The sequence below is a fragment of the Hibiscus syriacus genome, unplaced genomic scaffold (genome assembly GCF_006381635.1).
Source record: "Hibiscus syriacus cultivar Baekdansim isolate YM2019G1 unplaced genomic scaffold, ASM638163v2 tig00111207_pilon, whole genome shotgun sequence".
Taxonomy (NCBI): Eukaryota; Viridiplantae; Streptophyta; class Magnoliopsida; order Malvales; family Malvaceae; genus Hibiscus; species Hibiscus syriacus.
In genome coordinates, this window is record NW_024063019.1 from 3006335 (window position 1) to 3015469 (window position 9135).

General features: G+C 36.0%; 1 long non-coding RNA gene across 1 annotated transcript; it reads right to left on the bottom strand.

Annotated features, from left to right (window-relative positions):
• Positions 1–526: 526 nt before the first annotated feature.
• Positions 527–6468, bottom strand: LOC120155757. Its single transcript, XR_005518998.1, has 3 exons — positions 6456–6468; positions 6338–6339; positions 527–612 (listed from the first exon to the last, which is right to left on the bottom strand). It is a non-coding gene; the product is annotated as an uncharacterized LOC120155757 (long non-coding RNA).
• Between the last annotated feature and the right edge of the window lie 2667 nt (positions 6469–9135).

Below are 9135 nucleotides of genomic sequence, written 5' to 3' on the forward strand. Positions count from 1 at the left end.
GACACATGAACGATGACACACGATAATTTATGACTTGCAAAACATGTGTGTCATAAAAAAAATGTTATGTTTCTTAAAATCTGAAAGATTTATGACTTACAATAATGTGTGTCATATTTAATAGTCATAATCCAAAAAATTTGCAAAAACACGGAGTACACTTTTAATTGTTTGTCATATGTAAAAGTCGTCTTTTAATTTCCCCCCCCCAATAATTTTAATCCTTTCCCGCTTCTTCCCCTCAATCATCAGTTCACACTTTTGCATTCATGTTACCAAGAAACACAATATTGAGAGATCAGATGGAGAATGCTTCTTCCCCAAACCCTACCCCTCCAAAATCCAAACAAAAGCACCCAAAATCATCTAAGGAGGACCAATTGGCTTGCTTCAAAGGGGTCAGTACTCTTTCTCGTCTTTTTAATTTGATGGTATTTCAACGAAATACTAGAAATTCTTTGGTGTCCTGACTTTGCTTGGGGAAAACCACAACATTGTGGAGATAAGCAAAAAGAAGATGAGTTAATTCCCTTCCTTTAATCCTCGTTCTAAAGATTCAAGGATCGACATGGACAATGGAAGTCAAACCACTTCTCGCCATTCCGCTGATTCCTTTGGTTTTTGATAGGGAAGCGGTGGCGGATTGATGAACGTTGCTCTTGTTGAAGAATCAAACCTAGAAAGCTCTAGACTCGATTAAGAACAAAGGGAACGAATAGGGGAAGGTGGCGGTAGCAAGTAGGGTTCTTTTATGTGCTGGAATCAAGACAACACGATAAGAATAAAATAAACAAAAGATAAATAAATGAAAGATGAAATAAGATAATAAAGAAATCAAAAGATCTCCCTTATGAAGGTGAACGGTAAAGATGATTGATGGCGTGGATGGATATGTGGATAATAGATGGATAAGTGTCCTATCGAGCCCTCCTAGTCGCAATGAAAAGGCAAACACGATAAATGGCTCTAACCAACCCTCCTAGTCGCGATGAAAAGGCAAATTGGAGTGTGAAGATTAATCTCCCTCACAAGAACTTGAAAGAACTCAAGGAGAAGAAGCTTCGAAGGCACAAGGCAATCAGCACTTGCAAAAACGAACTCTCGTTGTATTATTAATCAAAGAAATATGCTTTACAAAGTATAATGAAGCCTCCTTTATATAGGGGCTGAGTTCTAAAGGTCCTAAATAACTAATGAATAAAATAATAATAAACTAAACATGTCTTAACTCTAATTCCTAATAAAATAATAATAACTAAAGATAATATTTTAACCCAACCTTAATTCCTAATAAAATTATAAATCTAATCCTAAAAGATAATGCATCATCCTATATTAAGTTATATTACAAATAATCAATATAAATATTGAAAATTCGTAATATTTACAAAATAACGTATTAATCCCGTATAGGATTTCCTGCATGCACCTTCTTCAGTAAAATGACCATATCTTGAGTTCCCGATATCGGATTGATGCAATTCAAGAACCGTTAGAAAGATAAGAGACATACGGTTGTATCTCCAGAAGACATGTCGACCAAATAATATCAGGATCCCATTCAAAAAGTCGTCTCAAGTGCGCTGCTGTTCTGATCTTCTTTTCCAAAGCTTGGACGAGTGGATCATTTGGAAGAGTTATTACTTCTTCCTTTGATGTGAACCTTGTGATGCATGTATCATCCTCCCTTTCTTCAAAAAGATTCGACCTCGAATCTGAATCATTAAAGGGAGCAACATTAGAATAGTTTAATAATTCATTCACATTATGCTTACCGAATAGATATGCTTTGAATCTTCGAGACTTTTTTCTTCTAATAGGTTCGAGTAGAAACATTAGTCCAAAGAAGCATGTATTATGGACTCTGGTGCATGTATCATTCCCCCACTCCTCAAAAGGATTCGTCCTCGAATCTGAAAATCCAAAAGAAAGAGAATTAGATGTGTTGAAATAAAAACTTGTGAAACATTTACCAGGATCAACGTGATGTGTCTTTATGCATTTTAGTCGAGGTTTCTTCTTTGTAGGAACTGATTTCTTGTAGTCTTGAAATCCTCTTTTGCATACAAGTCTTGTAATCTGATGTTTTGGTTGAATTTCAACATGGCGCCGGTCACTGTTGGCTTTCTGTATGATTATTTCAGATAATTTCTCCATGGTTTTATTCGTGTGTGGCGAGAATGAGTGTTTAAAAACCATGTCAACTGGTTTGTTAACGTAATCCCTTAAGTCTCCTAAGTGTGGTTCATGAATTAATGATTCCCATGAGGAGATTTGTGGACTGTATAACCTGTTTAGTTGGCAAGGAAACTCATATACAAGATAAAGCTCATTAAAAGCACTTTTAAATGTATGGGTAGAAATATCAGAAATATCCGAGTTATCGTGATATACATCTTTGATATGTTCAATTCTCGGAATAGAAGTATGAGTTTGATAGGTAAGAGTATACCTTCGTGGTAGTGTATCGTCTACTGTGTTTTGCTTACCTCGGTATGTTACGCACTTAAAGGAGTTGTGTTTAGTATGGATGACAACTTCACGAGCCTTACCTTGTAAGAAGGAGAAGAAGTACGTTACAATGTCATTAAAATGAGTAATAAAATATTTACCTTTGGACTCTCGTAAATCGTGACTCTTCATTGGTATGGCATAGTGATTAGGGCTTTCAGGTGGTAACCCGTCAGGAGGGTCACCTAGCACTATTCGACAACTCTTGGTGATGGAAGATGGTGTGGTCCAGTCTCGTGTTGCTTTTACTTTCTCATCATTTACATGGATTCCCTGTGCACGAACTATAAAGCATGTGGAGTTGTTCAAGTCATGTTTCGTCATTAAGATGACGTTACGACTAAGGCTTTCATGGATGTAGCCTTTTTTTAACAAATCTAACTCTTTGGTTTCTTCGAGATTGTATGTTTGACGAGGTATGATGGAACCTTGAATTAGATTGGTTTGGTGTTTTTTTCCTTTTTCCAGTGGTAATCCGTCAGGTGGATCACCTAACACTTCTCGAAAATCCTGTAACAAAGATGAAAACACTAGGCAAATCCTTGTTAATGTTAGAAATCGAAACAATTGATTCTCTAAAGCGAACAAGGATGAAAGGTTGTTTGTAAAGAAGGTTCTCTCTCAATTCTTTTGTGCTCACACGTAGATTTTGAGTCACTCTTTTCTTCTCACAATTAGGTTCACTCACCTCCCATGGGTCATTATACTTTTGGCTTTTGTAACTAGTGACCTCTTTTTCTTTTGCCTCTTTCTCAACTTTTTCTTTTTTTGATTTCCCTACCTCCTCACAAATTTGATCTTTAGGGGCTAGAAGTGTGTCATTCTTTGTTGGTCGTTCTTTCTCATTGTCAGGTTTGTCATCTCTTGGCTTTTTCAGAGAAGATGGAGTAGAAGATGAGGAAGGATTTGAAGGATTACCTTGGTAAGAGGATGAAGTACCTTGGTAATGTTCACTGATTCGAGATCTCCTTTGGATTTGTGCTTCGATTGTCATTGCTTTCTTTAGTGTATCTTCAAGGTTTTCGTACCCTTGTAGATCAAGAAGATCAGTGATGTTTGAGTTTAAGCCGACGACGAATCTTGATACGGTGACTTCTTCTTTTTCGGTTATGTTAGCCCTATTGAGTAAGGACTGCATCTCCTTGTAGTAATCTTCAACTGAACTTCTACCTTGTCGAAGTCGGTGTAGTCGTTGTTTAACTTCTCGTGTATAATGTGTCGGTAGGAATCGGTTCCTCATGGTTTGTTTGAGGTCGGTCCAAGAAGTGATTGTTGGAATTTGGAAGTTCTGGATCTTTTTCCTTGTTTGCATCCACCAAGTTCGAGCATATCCTTCAAATTGTATGGTGATCAGGTGAACTTGTTTAGCTTGGGGGCAGTCATGGTATGCGAACATGAGATCAATTTTTCCTTCCCATTCGATGTACCTGTCTGGATCGTTGTCTCCTTTGAAAGACGGGATCATGAACTTTGGTTTTGTAAAGAGTTTGGGTGCTTGGAAACGTGGTTGTTCTTTCTCGGGTACCAAAAGTTCAACATTGTTTGGTCTTGGATTATGGTTTGGTAGATTCAGTTGTGGTTCTTGTCGTTCTCTCACGATTTCATCAAATCTTTCAACTTGAGTCGTGAGTCGGGCAAGTGTGGCTAAGATAGTCGTAAGTGTCTTGTTGTTAGTGTCGCCCATTCTGAAATCATAACACTCAAAAGAAAATTTTAAAGTAAAATAAAAATAAAATAAATTCAACAAAGCAAGAAACCTCACAAGTCACTCCAAGAAAGTAACACAACGAGAGGCAAGTAAGCCGATCTTGTACTCTTTAAAACTCACTTTACCAAGTAGTCTTTCACAGTTCGTATCGGAGTTTGATTACTAGCAAAGGCGATAAGAAAAACCTAAAAGCTCTAAGAGGCCAAACAAAGGTTAGACTCCAAGCGAACGAGAATGCAAAGAAGGAAGAAGTATGCAAACTCTTTAGTCCTACTAACACAATGAAGATAATGTGTTAGATAATGTAAAAGAACAATAACAAGGAAAAACAAAAGAACTTAAAGCACTAAGAGTCAAATAAAAAAAAAGAACCAACCCAGAAACCTGGAAAACGCTGGATCAATTTGAGCAACGTTTTTGAGGGGGTTACCGGTGTCAAAAAATTCATGAAAAATTCTTGAATGTCTTTTGATGCGTCAAGAAACCACCTGTAAAATTTCAGAACCAAATACCTTCAGTAGTATCCAGTAGACTCTGTTGAACGGTGAGTCCTCAAACAATCTGTTTTTCTTGATCGCTTTGTTCTAAGGTGTTGTTGATCTCCAAAAATTCTGATTTTTTGTTTGAATGATCTTCAATATATGAATTTTCAATCTGGAAATTTTCACCACGAAATTCCTCCTGTAACATTTTCAAGAAATTCGACAAATTCTAAACCGAATCTGCCGATGAAACTTGAATGATGTATTTGAAGGCTCCAATGAACTCCAATTGGGGTGAAATTTGAACTGGGGTTTAATCTTAGAATGAATATGATATATGGATAAAATCAGCCCTAAATAACTTCGTTTGAAATTTTTTGAAATTTTGGCTTTTTTTGGCTCTTTTTATGTTTTTTTGCCTTTTTTTTTTTTTTGAAAAAAAAATAGCAAACTAACAAGAAGGATTTAAATCTAAATTAAAATTAAATAAAAAGAACCTGAAACGCTGAATCTTTTGTGAACTAGCTCCGTTGGGGTACCTTGACGATTTTGTGTGCAAGAACAAGCAAGATTGCTTGTTTCTTTCCAAGAATCGGCCCAAATCTGATACCAATTGATAGGGAAGCGGTGGCGGATTGATGAACGTTGCTCTTGTTGAAGAATCAAACCTAGAAAGCTCTAGACTCGATTAAGAACAAAGGGAACGAATAGGGGAAGGTGGCGGTAGCAAGTAGGGTTCTTTTATGTGCTGGAATCAAGACAACACGATAAGAATAAAATAAACAAAAGATAAATAAATGAAAGATGAAATAAGATAATAAAGAAATCAAAAGATCTCCCTTATGAAGGTGAACGGTAAAGATGATTGATGGCGTGGATAGATATGTGGATAATAGATGGATAAGTGTCCTATCGAGCCCTCCTAGTCGCAATGAAAAGGCAAACACGATAAATGGCTCTAACCAACCCTCCTAGTCGCGATGAAAAGGCAAATTGGAGTGTGAAGATTAATCTCCCTCACAAGAACTTGAAAGAACTCAAGGAGAAGAAGCTTCGAAGGCACAAGGCAATCAGCACTTGCAAAAACGAACTCTCGTTGTATTATTAATCAAAGAAATCTGCTTTACAAAGTATAATGAAGCCTCCTTTATATAGGGGCTGAGTTCTAAAGGTCCTAAATAACTAATGAATAAAATAATAATAAACTAAACATGTCTTAACTCTAATTCCTAATAAAATAATAATAACTAAAGATAATATTTTAACCCAACCTTAATTCCTAATAAAATAATAAATCTAATCCTAAAAGATAATGCATCATCCTATATTAAGTTATATTACAAATAATCAATATAAATATTGAAAATTCGTAATATTTACAAAATAACGTATTAATCCCGTATAGGATTTCCTGCATGCACCGTCTTCAGTAAAATGACCATATCTTGAGTTCCCGATATCGGATTGATGCGATTCAAGAACCGTTATAAAGATAAGAGACAGAAGGTTGTATCTCCAGAAGACATGTCGACCAAATAATATCAGGATCCCATTCAAAAAGTCGTCTCAAGTGCGCTGCTGTTCTGATCTTCTTTTCCAAAGCTTGGACGAGTGGATCATTTGGAAGAGTTATTACTTCTTCCTTTGATGTGAACCTTGTGATGCATGTATCAGTTTTCTTTTTATTTCTTTTTTTCTCATTACTTTTCTATACAATCTTGCTTATCTGTAAACTCTTTCTTCATTTTTGTAACCAGTTTCCTACGCTACGAGAAGAAAGGCAATTTTAGAAGGTAATGCTAAGTATTCTAACACCAAATTTCTCGGGAAACTTTCTTCTTTCCCAGTGGATTTGATTATTAGTTTGTTCAAAATTTTGGTAACAGAGCATAAGAAAGGAAATGATCAGGGATATGGCTCCAAAGGCAATGGGGCGCATAGTTTCACATTCTGGGAGTTAGCAACGGTAACAATGAATTTCAGGGAAACTAATTTGCTTGGGGAAGAAGGATTCGAAATAGTTTTAAAAGGAGAGCTCTAATTATTTTGATATTTATGGACCTCAAGTACACTTTTTTTGGCTCTTTCTTTTCATATTTTCTATAGGGATTATATTGATCTGTTTTAGTATAATGGGGGAATGTGATGAAACATAAAGCCTTCCCTTTGCAGGCAAAACCAGAACTTGTTTTCAAGTTGCCAGAAGCTGACAATACTTTGAATTTGCAAGTAAGTTTCTGGAAATCGAATTTAAGTCAAAAGAAAAGAAAAGGAAACATAGTTGAAGTTTGGGTCTTTTTTTGTTTTGGTACCAGGATGTTCAAGGTCTTGTTACTTGGGTTCTTGCCGATCGATTCATGCCTTCCTGGGTTTTTATTAAGGTATATAAATAGTATAATTTTATGTATTGAACTTTATACTTGGTTTCCTTATTAATGTTTGGAACAAAGTCTTTGATTGTTTGGGTTTTTATAAGTTATATAAGAAGACGTTCTTATTTTATATTGTTTGCAGAATAAACCACTGATTCTGAAAGTTGTAATGCTTTATGCCCCTGGCTTGGATGCAGCTTTGTACTTGGCACAATCCATGAAACTTTCTGGTTTGAAATAAAGTTGTGGCAATCCTCGGCCGCTTTTAGCTTTTAGGTTTGTAATGACCTTGTTTCTGCATTCATTGTCTATCAGAAATATGCTCGGTGTGAATTGCAATGCAGTGTGTTTATGAATCTATTTTTTTATTGTAGCTGTGTATCCGATGGGATGCAGACAATAGACGCACTCCTGACGTGCAAGGTAAAGAGAAAGAGAAATGTGATCGATTCGGTGAATGAAATAAGCCAGCCTGCTGAACAATGGGAAAAATCTATCTTTGAAGTTGAACGGTCCGCTTCCTTACTTGCATGAGTTTCTTACATGTATGGTGGAATTAGATTCTTTACAGGGTTAGTTGGTTTTCATTAGAGGATTGTCAGTCCCAACTTATGTGACTAGAAAAGCAAAGATTTGGGGATAGTAAACATGTGACATTTACTCATCTGGCGGTCTTAACTAACTTTCATGAGACAGAACCAAAGTATTTTAGCTGTTCTGCACTTGTTTATAGTGGTGTTATGAAATGGTCAAGATTCATATCCACTTTCTTACTCTGCATAACTTAACCATTAGATTAACAAATTTTTCATCGTCACTCATTCCCATCCTTGTACCAGACTTTGCCTAAGTGTTGTACGGAATAAAACTTGCCAGAGATTTCAGCTTTCTTTCAGTGGGATTCAATCTAGTTAATTCCTTTTCAAGGGTGTTTTGAAGCTTGGGCTGTGTGTTATAATGAAATATATAATATAATCTTTTACTTTGTGACATGCCCTAACTTGATTCCAATTGTTGTGCCGAAAAAAATTATTAAAGGATGGTACATTGTATACTCTTGTATGATTTTTGGAAAGTTCTAGATCTGATATCATGCATTTGCTTCAGCCTGTAATGTGTTGTGGCTCTTTCCTTTCAAATGATGTAATTCGATGTTCTAGTCACCCCACTCAGTCTTTCAACTTGCAAAAATAACTTGAAGTAGTTGGAGTTACTCAGAAAAAAGGCATATACGTTTATTCAAAAATAAGTCTATTGCCACTCTTACAATTATGGAGTCAAAGTTATCTTTTAATTAAAACAAGTGTTCTGAAATTTGGTTCAGAGCTTTTTGTATTTTCATGTCTCAATCTATATGCTAATCTCTCTCATTTTTAGGAGAGCATGGAAAATGAAACGAATGGCAGCCTCTTTTTATTGCTTGCTTATTTCCATTGGCATTTGTTGATATTTTTTTCTTCCCTCTCAACCTTGATGCTTCTAAACCCTATAGACAACTATTGTTAAAGATGGTAGCTAAATTTAGGTGCACTAATGACTTCTAAACTTTTGCATACATCATTTGAAACAAAGTTAAAGGTTGAACTAGTCTTTGGTTGATCAAACTTTTGTCCTCCCAAATTGCAAAAGGCAGAGTTTGCAGTTCTGGTATGACTGGTTCTGCCTTTCACTGTTGGTGCTTTCCCCTTAGTCCAAAACATCTAGTTCATCAGTTGTGTTGATATTTGATTCTCACGGATATTGTGTGGTCCCTTTTTTTCTAGCACAAGAAGTAGGAAAAGCATTAGGCACTGACCTGGGCATAACTAAGACAAATAACCTTAGTTTCTGTTGTACTTTAGTAAATGTTTTGTGCATCAATTACATTTTTGCCGATTGCACTGGTTGCTCATATGTACTACGTATATCACAACCCCCCGTGCTTTCTTTAGTTTTTTTTCTGTTGGTATGCTATAGTCTGAACTATAGTTGTAGGTTAGAAATTAGCATTATAGACCTTAGCAGCCCTCCTCTCCTCTCCCCCTGGATATTCTTGATGATTCCATGTAAGAGTAGTAGTTAA